Consider the following 16733-nt stretch of genomic DNA (forward strand, 5'->3'; position numbering starts at 1 on the left):
GATCAAAAAATCCACTGAAAGTCTACGCAGCAGAATAAGCCAATGTGAGGACAGAATTTCAGATATAGAAGATAAGATTGCAATTAGTGACCAGGAAAAGAAAAATTGCTTCAAAATTGTAACAGACCATGAGAAATCAATCCAGCACCAGCTAGATGATGCAAAGAAGAATAACATAAGACTGATTGGAGTCAAAGAAGAAACAGCAGAGAGTGCAGATGACATAAAAAAAACTGTTAACAGAAGTAATGGCAGAAAACTTCCCAAGCAGGGGAAAAGAACTTGACATACAGATAAGTAAGGCATATAGGACTCCAAATAGCCTTGATCAAAAAAGTCTTCATGTAGGGATATAATTGTTAAGATTCCAGAAACTCAACAGAATATCAAAGTTCTACAAGGGGTTAGAGAAAAGAAACAAATCACAAACAAAGGAAAAACCATCAGAATTATAGCAGACTTCTCAAAGCAAACCATGAAGGCAAGAAGAGCTTGGAGTGATGTATTCCAAGCCCTAAAGGAAAACAGCTTGCAACCCAGATTGATGTACCTTGTAAAACTATCTTTCAAAATTGATGGAGAAATAAGATATTTTCATGACAAAGAGCACCTTAGGAACTTCATGAATACCAAACCAGCACACCAAAAAAATTTAGATAATATCCTAGGAACAGACATTGTGGATCACATCCCCAGGAAGCACAGCAGAATGAACCCACTGGGTGTGACAAGAAATTGAATTTAAAGGGTGACAACCCAAAAAAAGAAAATGTCGTGACAATGATAAGTCAATACACATCAGTTATAACCATCAACATTAATGGTCTCAATTCACCTATCAAATGAAATAGCCTGGCAGAATGGGTCAAGAAGCAAAATCCAACAATATGGTGCATACAAAAAACACTTAATTTGAAAAGAAACTCATAGACTGAAAGTTAAAGGGTGGAAAACAATATGCCATGTGACAGGAACCTGAAAAAAAGTAGGAGTAGCTATACCCTTGCAGATCAAGTAGATTTTAAACCCACACTGATTAAGAGAGACAAAGAAGGACACTACATCCTTGAAAAAGGAAAAATCAATAGGAAGAGAGACAACCATAAATACCTATGCACCAAACACTAGTGTACCCAACTATATTAAACAAATACTAACAGACATAAAAAGTAATATATACAAATAAACAATTGCAGTGGGGGACCTCAATAACCCACTGTCACAAATAGATAGATCAATGAGAAAAAAATAAGTAATGAAATACTAGAACTCAATTGAAATCTTGAACAAATGAACTTAACAGATGTTTACATAGTGTTCCACCCACAAAATCAGAATGCACATTCTCGGCTACACATGGGCCATTCTCCAAAATAGACCACATACTCATGCACAGAACATGTTTAAGTAAGTGCAAACAATTTGAAGTTATCCACTGTATATTATTAGACCATAGTGTGATGAAATTGGAGATCCATAGCAAAAGAAACTGGAAACATTTCATAAACACTTGGAAATTGAACAACACACTTCTGACTAACCAATGCATGGCAGAGGAAATTAAAGAAGAAATCACAGAGCTCCTTCAATTAAATGACAATGACAATACAACATATTGGATTCTATGGGACACAATGAAAGCAGTCTTATGAGGGAAATTCATAGCAGTAAATATATATATTAGGAAAACAGAATGAGCCCAATTAAACAACCTGATGCTGAACCTCAAGTTTTTAGAAAAAGAAGAGCATGACAAACCCAAATGTCATACAAGGGAGGAAATTACAAATATCACAGCAGAAATCAATGCAATGGAGACAAAGAAAACAATACAAAAATTTAATGAAGCCAAGAGTTTGTTCTTTGAAAGAATAAACATAATTGACATTCCCTTAGCCAACCTTATCAGAAAGAGGAAAGGAAAGGCCCAAATCCATACAATTAAGAATGAAAAGAGTGAAATTACAACAGTCCCAACAAAAATGCAGAGGATTATGAATACCCAGTTCAAGAACCTATATGCCAATGAGATGGAAAACACAGAAAAAGTGAACAGATTACTAGATAGATATGAATTACCCAAGTAGAACAAAGAAGACCTAAAAATTCTAAACAACCCAAAATCAACCAATGAAGTTGAAAACATAATTAAAACTTACCAACCAAAAAAAGTCCCGGTCCTGAGGGATTCACTGCTGAATTTTACAAGACATTTAGAGAGGAACTACTGCCTCAACAGTTTCAACTCTTCAAGGAAATTGAAAGGGAAGCAATACTCCCAAATTCATTCCCAGAAGTAAGCATCACCTTGATCCCCAAGGCAGAGAAAGACCCAACCAAAAAAGAGAACTATAGGCCAATCTCACCAATGAACATAGATGCAAAAATCTTTAATAAGATACTGCCAAATAGTATGCATGAGATCATCAAGAAGATCACACATCTTGATCAAGTGGGATTCATCCCAGGGATGCAGGTATGGTTGAACATGTGCAAATCAATCAATTTAATACACTATATCAATAGAACCAAGGCAAAAACCATATGATTATCTCCATAGAGGAAGAGAAAGCATTTGACAAATCCAACACACATTTATGGTAAAAACCCTACAAAAATTGGAATAGATGGTCTCTACCTCAAACTGATAGCCATTTATGAAAAACCAACAGCCATTATCATACTAAATGGTCAAAAAATGAAATCCTCCACACTAAAATCAGGAACAAGACAATGATGTCCACTATCACCTCTCTTGTTCAATATAGTTTTGGAAACATAGACATGACAATTAGACAAGAGAAAGAAATAAAAGGAATAAAGATAGGAAATGAAGAAGTCAAATTGTTATTATTTGCAGATGACATGATACTCTATATAGAAGACCCCAAGAACTCCACCAAAAGTCTTCTAGACTCAATAACCAAATTCAGTAGAGTAGCTGGACACAAGTTCAACACACAAAAATCCATAGCTTTCCTTTACACAAACAGCAGACTCACCAAGAGAGAAATAGGGCAGATAATTCCTTTCACAATAGTATCCAAAAAACTGAAATATCTAGGAATCGACCTAATGAAAGAAATCAAAGACCTCTTCTCTGAAAACTATAGCACTCTGAAAAGAGATTGATGGTGACATCAGAAAATGGACAGATATCCCCTGGTCCTGTGTAGGAAGGATCAATATAGTGAAAATGACCATGATTCCAAAACTGCTATATATTTTCAATGCAATTCCAATTCAGATCCTAGCAGCATACTTCATGGACCTTGAGAAAACAATCCAAAAATTCATTTGCAACAAAAAGAGACCCAGAATAGAAAAAGCAGTTCTAGGTAACAGAGCCATGGCGGGGGGTATCACAATCCCCAACTTGAAACTGTACTACAAAGCTACTGTGATTAACAACAGCATGGTACTGGCAAAAAAACAGATCTGAGGACCAGTGGAACAGATTAGAAGATGCAGAAACATCTTTAGACACACTCAGTCATCTCATCTTCAATAAAGGATCCAAACACTCTCACTGGAGGAAAGATAGCGTCTTTAATAAATGGTGCTGGAAAAATTGGGTTTCAACTTCCAATAGATTAAAACTAGACCTATATCTCTCGCCATGTACTAAACTAAAATTAAAATGAATTAAAGATCTAAATATTAAAATAGAAATGCTGAACCAGCTGGAACAGAGGTTAGGTAGAACTCTTGAAGATATTGGTTTAGGAAAAGATTTTATGAACAAAACCTCACTTGCCTGTCAACTAGCACAAACAATCAATGAGTGGCATTACTTCTTATTAAAATCCTTCTGTGCTGAAAGAGAAACCACCAGCAATATGAAGAGACAACCCACAATGTGGGAAAAAATGTTCACCTGCTTTTCCTCAGACAAAGGCCTACTATCTTGAATCTATAAAGAACTTATAAATATCAGACCACCCAAATTTAAAGACCCAATCCGACATTGGGCAACTCAAATGAACAGACATTTCTCAAAGAAGTAGATACAGCAAATAAATGCATGAAAAAAGAGTCATACCACAGTGATATATGTGCACCCATGTTCAAGGAACCACAATTTGTAATAACTAAAACGTGGAAACAGCACAAATGCCCATCAACTGGAGACTAGATAAAGAAAATGTGGGTTCTTTTAATAAAATGGAGTACTGAGCCATAGAAAATGAGAAATTAGAGACATTTACGCTAAATGGATGCACATTGAGGCAATACTCTTAAGTGAAATAAATAGGACACATATGTATAAACACCAAATAGTTTCTCTAGTGTGAGAAACTGAAAGTGTAAATAAGGCCTAAAAGATATAATAGATAATGTGAAATAGGAACAAAAGGGGTAAAAGGGAAGGGTAAGTGGGAGGGGTATGGGAAAGGAAAGACAGGAATGGAATTAATATGAGAAAATGGAAAAAAGGAAACAAAGTCTTTGTAAATAGGGAAGGGAGGAGGGCTGGGAATAGGGAAAAAATAAGAACTGAGATACATCATGTAAATGTACAAGTTCCCAATGAGAAATGTAAATGTATTGTATACCTGAAATGAACAATAAAAGAATTTTTAAAAAAATACAATACATTACATTTATTGATTTGCATATGTTGAAACATGCCTGCATCCCCGGGATGAATCCCACTTGGTCAGAGTGTATGATCTTTTTCATGATCTGCATTCTCCTTGCAGTATCTTATTAAAGATTTTTGCATTTATGCTCCTTAGTGAAATTGGCCTATAGCTCTATTTTTTGGTTGGGTCTTTCTCTGCTTTAGGGATCAGTATGATGCTTGCTTTCAGGAATGAATTTTGAAGAATTCATTCCTTTTCAATTTCATTGAAGGCTTTTATAGTAGCGACAATCGGCTCTCTCTAAATGTCTTGTAGAATTCAACAGTAAAATGGGCTTTTTATAGTTCTTAAGTTTTTAATAACATTTTTAATTTCTTTCATTCTTTTGGGTTTTTTTAGAATTTTTAGGTCTTCATTCAACTTTGGTAATTCATACATATTTAGGAATCTGTCCATTTTTTCTGTGTTTCAAATCTTATTGGCATACAGTTCTTTCTTTCTTTCTTTCTTTTTTTTTTTTTTTTTTGTGACTGGTGTTCTAACTCTGGTCCATGCGCTAGGGGCCCAGGTGGCGGGATCACTGAGCTAAATCCCCAGCCCATTATATAGGTTCTTGAATTAGGTATTGATGATCCTCTGGATTTCTGCTGGGCAGATTGCAATTTGGCACTTTTCATTCCTAATTACATGGATTTGTGCCTTTGCTTTCCTTTTTTGATAAGGATGTTGAAGGCTTTGTCCATTTTGTTTATTCTTTCAAAGAATCAACTCTTTTCTCCATTGATTTTTGTATCATTCTCATAGTCTCCATTGCTTTGATTTCTGCTCTGAAATTTATAATTTTCTCCCTTGTATGACCTTTAGGTTTGTTTTGCTCTTCTTTTTTTAGAAGCTTGATGTTCAGCATCAGGTTGTTTATTTGACCTCAGTCTGTTTTCCCAATATAAGTATGACTGATATGAATTTCCCTCATAAGACTGATTTCATTGTGGCCCATACATTCTGAAATATTGTACTGACATTGTCATTTAATTGTACAAACTGTCTGATTTCTTCTTTAATTTCCTCTGTGACCCATTGGTTAGTCAGAAGTATGTTGTTCAATTACCATATTTCCATGTGTTTATGAAATTTTTGTTGTTTCTTTTACTATTGATCTCCAATTTCATTGCACTATGGTCTGATAATATACAGGGTATAACTTCAATTCCTTTGCAGTTACTTAAACATGTTCTATGAGCAAGTATTTGGTCTATTTTGGAGAATGAATCTTGTGCAGCTGAAAAGAATATATATTCTGATTTTGTAGGGTAGAACACTAAACGTGTTAGTATCGTTTGTTCAAGAGTTTGATTGAGTTCTAGTATTTCATTATTTTTGTCTACTTGATCTATTTGTGACAGTGGGGTAAAGTTTTCCTACTACTAGTCTATTAGTGCTTCTTTTATTCTCCTGTAAGTTAGTATTTGTTTTTCATAGTTGGGTGCACTAGCATTTGGTCCATAGATATTTATGATTGTCACCTCTCCCTCTTAGATTTTTCCCTTTACAAAGATGTAATGACATTCTTTGTCCCGCTTAATCAGTGTGGGTTTGAAATCCATTTGATCTGCAAAGAGGCTCCCTACTCTTGCTTTTTGGGGGTTTCCTGTCACATGCAGTATTGATTTCTACCCTTTAACTTTCAGTCTATGAGCTCCTTTTTAAATTCAGTGTATTTCTTGTATTCAGCATGTTGTTGGATCTTGCTTCTTAACCCATTCTACCAGTCTATTTCTTTTGATTGGTGAATTGAAACTATTAACATTGATGGTTATAACTGAAACATATTGACTTATCATTGTCAGGACTTTTTCTTTTTGTTGAGGTCTCCCACTTTACATTTAATTTCTAGTCATGCCTGATGAGTTCATTCTGCTTTGCTTCCTGGGGTTGTGATCCTCATTGTCTGTTCCGAGGATTATTGTCCAAAATTTTTTGGCATGCTGGTTTGGTATTCATGAAGTTCCTAAGGTGCTCTTTGTCATGAAAATATCTTATTTCTCCATTGATTTTGAAAGATAGTTTTGCAGGGTACATCAATCTGGGTTGGTGGCTGTTTTCCTTTAGGACTTGGAATGCATCACTCCAAGCTCTTCTTGCCTTGAGGGTTTGCAATGAGAAATATGCTGTGATTCTGATGGGCTTTTCTTTGTATGTGATTTGTTTCTTTTCTCCTACTGCTTTTATAATTTTCTTCTTTTCCTGGGTTTCTGGAATCTTAATTATTATATGCCTATGTGTAGATTTTTTTCTTGACCATGCCTAGTTGGTGTCTTATATGCCTCATTTACATCTGTGTTAAGTTTTTTTCCCTTATTTGGGAAGTTTTCTACCATTGCTTCTGGGAACACTTTGTTTTACATCACCTGCACTGCCTTCTGTTTCTTCATTGACTCTGATCCATTTTATGTTATTCTTCTTTGCATTGTCTAGCAGCTGCTGGATTGATTCCTTCTGGTCCCTTCCTATTTTAAGAAATTTTTATTTTCCTGGTCACTAACTGTAATCCTATCTTCTAAATCTGAAATTTTGTCCTCACATTGGCTCATTCTCCTCCTTAAATTTTCAATGGAGGTTTTAATCTCCTAGAAATGTGTTTTATGGATTCCATTTGTTTCTTATGTCATGATTCTATCATGTTCCTCAGCTTGTCTATTTTTTTATCTTTGTCTGTTTTAAATTTATTAATCATGTCTTGCACTACAGATACAATCTTTGTTGTTATATGAGAAATTATTACTGATTTCATTTTTTTCCAGATCCTCTTTGTTACCAGTTCAGAGAGTCCAGGTTGTTGAGTATCAGATTGTTCCATCTTCTTTCCCTTTGGGGTTTACCGAGGTGATCTGGAAGTCTTGTTTCAGACTTGCTTACATGTCTTCTCATTTCAACAAATGCAGCCTCCTGTGCCTCTGTTAAAGTAATTTTTGGTTCTCCCAGTGGTCTTCAATTCTCAGCAAGCCATGGGGTGGCCTTTTCTCTGATGTTCATCAGTCCACCAATTTCTGGTTCAGAATAATTGCCTTTTGGATGCCTGAGCTGATGTATTGTATGGGTGGGCTTCTGGCTAAAGCCTGTGTACACTTGGGATTATATCTAGGCATAAATATAGCTCGGTCCTGCTCCCCTATGTAGCTGTTCTCTGGGAGGACCTTTGGTTGGGGGCAGTGCACCTCAGTCCCTGGTGTGTAAGCAGGCTTTCTGCTAGTTTCTCTGCACCCTTACCTATTGTAATTGGGTGAGCCACTGGTTGTTGCTTGTGTGTCTCTTCAGCTCTTTTCTGTGAGGCCCTTTTGCTTTGGCCATTGTGCCCAAGCCACTGGGGTCAGGGCAGCATCCTGGCTGGATCTGCCTGCAGCCATGACACTCTTGTCCACACAGCACACAGCTGCTCACTGGGATCTCAACATTTTATAAAATTGATCTCAGCCCAAGTTACTGATAAATTCTCAGCAAAGTTTAAAGAATTTATGTTTGATAAATATAACTATAATGAAAAGAAGAAAATTGAAAATAGTGAATTCAGCCCCCACTCTGACATACAGACTTAATTGGAGTTCAGTTCAGTGACATGGATTGAGGTGATCACAGATGACTCAACCATTTTCAGTTATTTCTTCTGCAAACACACACACACACACACACACACACACAGGCACACTGTATGAAAGAAGCAACACAAAACAACATATATGCACCAATTTCTAGTGGTGAAGGAATTCTATGAAGAAATGTTTGAAGGAATTATAAAAGAGATGCTTTACTTGCAACTTAAATGAGACATAAGCTCTAATATAGAGATCAAACTTTATCCATGTAGTCCAGTGTCTCTCTGCTTAATGAGAATGTATTACAACACAACTAGATGCCTCTGCATGCTACAACAAATGTGAAAGCTTAAAAACAAAGACTTTTCATTTTGAACATGTGCAGTAATCAACAACATTTGTTGGGGAACTGATGAAGTTACACGAGAAAAGAATATACCACATGACATAGGAAGATTTACAAGCAAGAGTTATAGAAAAAGTAAAAATATGTTATTAAAATAAGAATACTTTGATGTTCAGATATGACAAACTGTTAATGTAAGACAAGAATGAGAAGAGGATGGTGATATAATGAAAACTATTAAGAAATTCTTGAAATCAGATAGGCATTCTCTGATTACTGGAAAATCAGTTGAATGAGTGAAAAAAATGGAATGCATCAAAAAAAGAATAAGATCAACAAAGAAATTAGTGAATTCATTTTCCCAAATGCATCCTCACTGATAGCCCGTAATCAGAATTATTAGAAATTGCCAGTATATGGATTAAAACAGTTATGTGTTAAAATCTTTATTAGGGCTTCCCTTGTTCCCTAATTTTCACCTAATGCTCTTTGTTTCTAATTATTTTCTTGGCTTTAAACACTCATTTTTTTTAATGAAGATTTTGTGAACTCATTTGATCTGTTTGCCTCAATATTGATTTAATTACCTCCTACTCTTCCAATGTGCATGTAACCATTTTGGTCAAACCATCAGTTTTAAACCTCTGACCTAGAAATTCTGATTAATTTTTAATTTTTAAAAAATTCTGATTAAATTTTTAATTTTTTAACCTTTATTGATCTCATTTCTTTGACACTCAATCTCAATCACTGTCATCATGACTCAGGATTCTAGTTCTTTTGGAAGCAACAAAATTTATCTTTCACAATTCTCTGTACAAAAGAATGGATTGAAAAATTCCACAGAGGGCTGGGAATTTAGCTCAGTGGCATGGCACCTACCTCAAAAGAAAAAGGTCCTGAGTTTGACCCCTATTACCAAAAGAAAAAAAGAAAGAGAAAAAATATTCCACAGAACATGAATGCAATATGAAAACAGAAAAAGCTGTATGATTTTTTGCTGTTTTGAAAGGAGTCGAAATGTAGAAGTAATGCTTTAGGGAATCAAAGGGGCCCACAGAATAGATTCCAAGGAGAACTGAGCTATGAGAAAAACTATTATGACTATGAGAAAACCCCAATCTCTGAAATATTAATGCAAACATAAGACCTCACTAAAAATAAACCTTAGTTTCATTTTCCTGGATGCTTGTAATATAATCCCCACCTCAAAAATAACCTCCAGTTAATATTGTGAGCTAGACAGATGCATTTAGTACATCTGTGGCAACACACAATTGATATATTGAATTATAAAATAATAGCAATGCATAAATATAAATAATATTGATATTAATACATAGTAAACATGATAATATGTTATAATTAATTATTTGTACATACTCATGTGAGGAACTTTGAATGAGTGGTAAATGCTTATATAAACAGGAAAAACAGAAAAGCACTCATGTGGATTAATGGAAAGTGATCAGAGAGGCAGAAATACTCCAAATATATTCAGCTATTGGATCTTAGACAAAATAGCTGAAAGAAATATACTAGAGAAGCCCTCATTAACAAATGTTACTGAGAACATTGGATATACAAACACAGAAGTTTAAGGCTAGAAACATATGTATTACCATGCACTGAACTAAAATAAAAATTAATTGAAGACCTAAACCTTAAAAAAGAAGGACTTAATCTGCCAGAAGATAAAGTAGGTAAAACTTTTGAAGGCATAAGTGTAGGCAAGGACTTTCTGAACAGAACTCAAGGGCACAAGTAATAATACTAAGAAGGAATAAATGAGATCATATAGTTTTAAAAAAATCTTCTGTAGTAAGGGAAACACAAACAGTGATGAGCCAACCTACAGAATGTAAAAAAAAATTTTCCAGCTATTTCTTGGAAAGAAGACTAACATCAACAATACATAAATAACTCAAAATATGCACCCATGAAAATAAAAGACACAATCAATCCATAAGCAGATGAAATAAACAGACAACTCACAGAAGTGACAGTGCCCAAAAAAGACAAAAATCTTATGTATCACGGGATATTATAGAAATAAAAATTAAAACAACATGGAGATACCATCTTACTCCAGAAAAAATGACTATCATCAAAAAATTAAATAAATTCTGTTGATATTGTGGAGGGAAGAAAACACTTCTATATATTTACTAAGAATGCAAAATAATACAACTACAATAGAAATCAGTGTAGAGATTCTTCAAAAATCTACAAATAGAAATTCCACTTGACATGGCCTTTCCCTTCCTAGGTGTCATTCTGAAAGTTAAAGTTAACATATTACAGGACTACATGCATACTCATGTTTGCTGTAAAACAGTTTTAATATCTAAATTTTGGAAATGGCCTCTATGCCCATTAGCAGATGAAGGGATAGAGAAAATGTGTTATTTATCACATAATAGAGTACTAGTCTGTATAAAGGAAGATAAACTTGGGGAATTCATAAATAAATGCATGCAATTTGATTCCAAAATGCTAAGTGAAATAAATGAGACACACAAGCTTACATAGTGTATGGGTCCAATTATATGGAGAGAGAGAGGGAAAGAGAGAACACAAACATATTAAGGAGAAGTTTTTTCCAATGGATAAGTGAAGAGAGATGGATTGAGGACAGAAGGAGGGGAGGAAAAGAGGATGAAAAATAATTGAAATGAAAAAAAAATGAATATCAAGTTTTTGCACGTGAGAAAGAGACCAAGATTTGTAACAACATGGAGGGATGGGAAATATAGATGTGAAAGAAGTAAAAGAAGAAAGAGGAAGAAGAAGAGAGGAGGAGAAAAGAATTAAGATGTATTACATGTTTGTATCAACACATATGATAAATCTAAACATTATGTATTCCAAATATGTACTAATAAAGAATAAAAAAGAAATGGAGAGTCTATCAGCTTTTTCTCATCTTCACTTAGAAAGATGTTTTAATTTGGGGGGAGTAAAGACAGTCCAACTTCTTAGTAAAACTAAAGTGAAGCAGAAGTTTAGGATTTGCCAAAGCTGGCTGGAGAATTTAGGGTGATTTTTAATTTCAAAACACTTGGAAACTGAATAACACCCTCCTGAACAACCAGTGAGTCACAGAGGAAATTAAAAAAACAAATTAGACACTTTCTTCAAGTACATGAAAATGCCAGTACAACATACAGGAATCTATGGGACACAATGAAAGCAGTTCTACATAGGAAATTCATAGCTGTGAATGCCCATATCAGTAAAGCAGAGAGAACTCAGTTAAGTAACCTAATGCAGAAACTCAAGCTCCTAGAAAAAGGAGAGCATAACAAATACAAATGTCATACGAGAGAAAATTACAATGATCAGAACAGAAATCAATACAGTGGAGTTTTAGAGAATGATACAAAAAATCAATGAATAAAAGCATTGGTTTTTCAAAAGAATAAATAAAATCAATAAACCTTTAGCCAATCTTATCCAAAAAAGGAAAGAAAATGTGCAAATTCATGCAATTAAGAATGAAAAAGTTGAAGTCACATCACATCCAACAGAAATCCAGCGGATCATCACTATCTACTTGGAGAAACTGTACTCTAATAAAATGGCGAACACAGAAAATATGGACAGATTCCTAGATACATATGAATTGCCAAAGGTAAATGAAGAAGATATAGAAATTTGAAACACCCCCATTGCAACAGTGAAATTTTAAATGTAATAAAAAAATTACCAAAAAAGAAAAGCCCAGGACCTAATGGCTCCACTGCTGAATTCTACAAGACATTTAAAGAAGAACTACTGCCATTACTCTTTAAACTCAAGGAAATTGAAAGGGAACAAAGACTTGCAAATTCATTCCTGGAAGCAAGTTTCACTTTGATTCCAAAACCAGGGAAAGACCGAACCCAAAAAGAGAACTTCAGGGCAATCTCCCTAATGACTATAGATGCAAAAATCCTCAACAAAATACTGGCAAACAGAAGGCAGAGGGTCTTCAAGAAGATCATACACCCTGACCAAGTTGTATTTATCTCAGGGATGCTAGAATCATTCAACATTCATAAATCAACAAATGTAATACACTATATTAACAGAGTCAAGGACAAAAATCATATGATCAACTCCATAGATGGAAAAAAGGCATTCAACAAAATTCTTGATAAAAACCCTAAAGAAAATTGGAACAGAAAGTCTTTATCTCACCCTGATTAAGGGTATCTATAAAAAACCCACAGCCAACATCATATTAAATGGTCAAAAACTGAAAAATTTTATGCTAAAATCAGGAACAAGACAAGGATGCCCACTATAATTGCTCCTATTCAATATGGTTCTGGAAAAAATAAGCCACAGCAACTAGAAAATAGAAAGAAATAAAAGGAATAAAGATAGGAAAGGAAGAAGTGAAACTGTCATTATTTTCTGATGATATTATACTTTACATAGAAGATCCAAAAAACTCCTCCAAAAGACTTCTAGACTTAATTGACACATTCAATAGAGTAGCAGGATACAACCTCAACACTCAAAGAACAATAGCCATCTTGTAAACAGATAACAGGCTCACTGAGAGAGAAATTAGGAAACAAATACTTTTACAATTGCATCAAAAAAAAGAGAAATACCTAGGAATCAATCTAACAAAGGAAGCAAACTACCTCTACAATGCAAACTTCAGCACTCTGGAAAAAGAGATCTAAGAGGATATAAGAAAATGGAAAGACACCCCTTGCTCCTGGGTAGGAAGAACCAATATAGTGAAAATGGTCATACTTCCACAACTACTACATAGATTTGATGCAATCTCAATTGTAATTCCAACAACTTAATTCACAGAATTAGAGAAAACAATCCAAAAATACATTTGGAACCAGAAGAGACCTAGAATAGCAAAAGCAATTCTAGGCAACAGAGACATGGCAAGGGGTATCATAATCCCCAACTTGAAACTATACTACAAAGCTACTGTGATAAAAACAGCATGGTACTGGCAAAAGAAAAGACCTGTGGATCAGTGGAATAGATTAGAAGATGCAGACATAAATCCAGACATACTCAGCCACCTCATCTTTGATCAAGGAGCCAAACACTACCATTGGAGGAAAGATAGCCTATTTAATAAATCACATTTGAAAAACTGGATTTCAACCTGCCAAAGATTAAAACTAGACCGATCCCTATCACCATGCACTAAACTGAGATTGAAGTGGATTAAAGATGTAAATAATAAAACAGAAACACTAAACTTGCTGGAAGATAAGTTAGGTAAAACTCTTGAAGACATTGACATAGGAAAAGGCTTTATGAACAAAACCTCAGTAGCATGGGAATTAGCACAAAGAATCAACAACTGGGATCTCGTCTTATTAAAATGTTTCTGCACTGCAAAAGAAACCACCCACAGAGCTAAGAGATACCCTATAATGAGGGGAAAATATTTAGCAGCTGTACCTAAGACAAAGGACTACTACCTGGAATATATAAAGAACTGAAAAAAATCAGATCCTTGTAATTCAAACACCCTATTCAAAAGTGGGCATCTGAAATGAACAGACATTTCTCAGAACAAGAGGTAAAAGCACCAAATAAATATATTAAAAAATATTCAACATCATTGGTCATTTGAGAGTTGCACATGAAAACAACAGTGAGATTCCACCTCATCCCAGAAAGAATGGCTGCTATCAAGAAGTCAACCAATAACAAATGCTGGCAGGGGTGTGTGGAGAAAGGAACATTTCCGCATTGCTGGTGGTAGTGCAGGCTGGTGAAACCACTGTGGAAATAAGTATGGAGATACCTAACAGAAATAGGACTAGAAGAACCATTTGACCCAGCTATTCCCCTCCTGGGTATCTTCCCAAAAGAATTAAAAGCATCATACCACAGTGATATATGTGCACCCATGTTTATAGTGGCACAATTTCTAATAGCTAAAGCTTGCAAACAGCCCAAATGCCCATGAACTGGAAACTGGATAAAAAAGATATGTTTACTTTTATTTATAAAATGGAGTACTACTCAAGCATAAGGAATGAGAAACTAGAGTCATTGATAGCTAAATGAATGCATATTGAGGCCATAATCAAGTGAAATAAATAGGACACACATGTGTAAATACTGAATAGTTTCTCTACTATGAGAAACTGAAAGTGTAAATAAGGGTTAAAATGATTAAAATGAATTCATAATTTGAAACAGGAAGAAAAGTCCAAAGGGGTAGGGGTAATCAGAGGGGAAGGGGAAAGGAAAGAAGGGAAAGGAAAAATCATGAGAAAAGAAAAAAGATGGAAATGAAATCTCTGTGAACAGGGAAGGGCAGAGGGAGTGAAGTGTGCACAGGTAATGGGGAAAAAATAAGAAGCAAGATACGCCATGTACAAGTACAAGCACCCAATGACAAATGTAAATATATTGTATACCTAAAATGTACCAATAAAGAACTTAAGAATTAAAAAAACAAGAGTACACACATAGTCATAATCTATATCTCCTTAAACATCAAGGTGTTCAGAATAGACATCTAGATATATTATTCTCAAATCAAATCCTGGATGTCACAACTACCCAAAGATGAAGAGAACTAAACCTTTCATCTGAGAGCCACTACAGGACCTCAAAGTCTTCTTCAAGATAAAGCTACCTGAGTCCTTAAAATAGAACTCATGCTTAAAATGCTGTAATTTATTATAGAGAACATTATTGAAGAACTCTGGAGTGGGTCTGTGATTTCTTATAAGACAGTACCATGCAAGTGAGAAAGGGAGAGCGAATGAGAACAAAAGACACAGACACACAGTTGAGAGCAGAGCTGGGTCTTGGCCTGATCTAGGCTGCTCTGGGGAGCAAAGACAGAAGGCACCAATGACATCCAGTGTTTATTGATAACAAGCATGTGAATAGGGAGGCTGGTCAACTTCAGGACACCTGTAGATAGCAGGTATCGCAGACAGGACTCTGAAAGGGAACCCATAGCATATCTTGCTGAAGAGAAACAGTGAGTAATTCAGAAAGCATTTAGAGGGAGTTGATCTGACATTAGCTAGAAGTTAACTTAGCAGGGCCCTGCTACCTCATGAAGTAGAACTCAAGTCTTGGGAATAGCCATTAGCAGAGGAGCTATAGTCACCCAACTTTTACAATGTGATATTCCCATTTGACATACATAAAGCTTCGTCAGACACCTAATATAATACACCCAAATTATAGAGGCAAGAAGCTTGTGTCACTTATATCCTGCTAATACTAGGAAGAGGTGTCATCTACATCTCCTCCTTTCTTTTTTGAAAACATCAGCAGCTTCCACAGGGTGAGGCAAGTTTTCATGGCATCTAGAGTCATCTGGTTGTAGCTCCTCATTGGCATGATAGGCCTCTTGGTTGCTTGATGTCAGTGGCAGTTGGTATATCAGTCTAGTGATCTCTACAGGACTGAGTTTGTTCTCTGTTGCCACAGCAGCATACTCTGGCCCCCATATTATTTACATTGAGCCATTTTACTTTTAGTTAGGGCATCCTTTGACAACACTTGTGTCTAGAATATGTCTGCAGTATTATCTTTGTATAAATGGAGTTAGGATAGGGTATATTTTCTTTCCATAATTGCATTTTAAAAATTGAAAATGAAAGGAACAAGGGAAGGTAACAAAATCAAATTGAGATTTTAGAGGTAGTTGTACTCCCCCGTTTTTGTTTATGTAATTGTGTTTTTAAGGAAAAGCAATTACTCCCAATAATGAGTTATTCCTGTGGGTTTTAAGGACTCATAATGTGTCTAACTGACTTAGCTCTCTATAATATTTTTCTTTTTAAAGAGCTATCCCCAACAGTGTTTAGAGGAGAAAGGGCTTAGTTTCAATTTAACTGCTTTGAGCTGAGAAGGGTGGATGTGGGGAAGACCACAGTTAGGGGCCCATTCCAGCGAGGTGACTTAATTGAGCTTACATAAAAATCATGTTGTAATTTACCAATGATAAACTCTCTTTCTAAAGTCAATCTGGTGGATTTTTTGTTAAAAACTACATTTGTTGTTGATAATCAGTGTGATTACTTGGAATTTGTTAGCCTATAGCCAAGGGTAAACAACATTTTTTAAGAAATTAGAGTATGTATAATCAAAGTAAAAGCATTAAAATAAAATGGCAGATTGAGGAAGAGCCATGTTTAGAGTCAGTTTTTCAGGAAATAAAATAGCAATTATAAACTGTTGGCTCAAGGATTCCTCCAGTAATAG

The sequence above is a fragment of the Heterocephalus glaber genome, unplaced genomic scaffold, assembly GCF_053883595.1.
Source record: "Heterocephalus glaber isolate CG9 unplaced genomic scaffold, H.glaber_assembly_v1.0 deba00000281, whole genome shotgun sequence".
NCBI lineage: Eukaryota > Metazoa > Chordata > Mammalia > Rodentia > Bathyergidae > Heterocephalus > Heterocephalus glaber.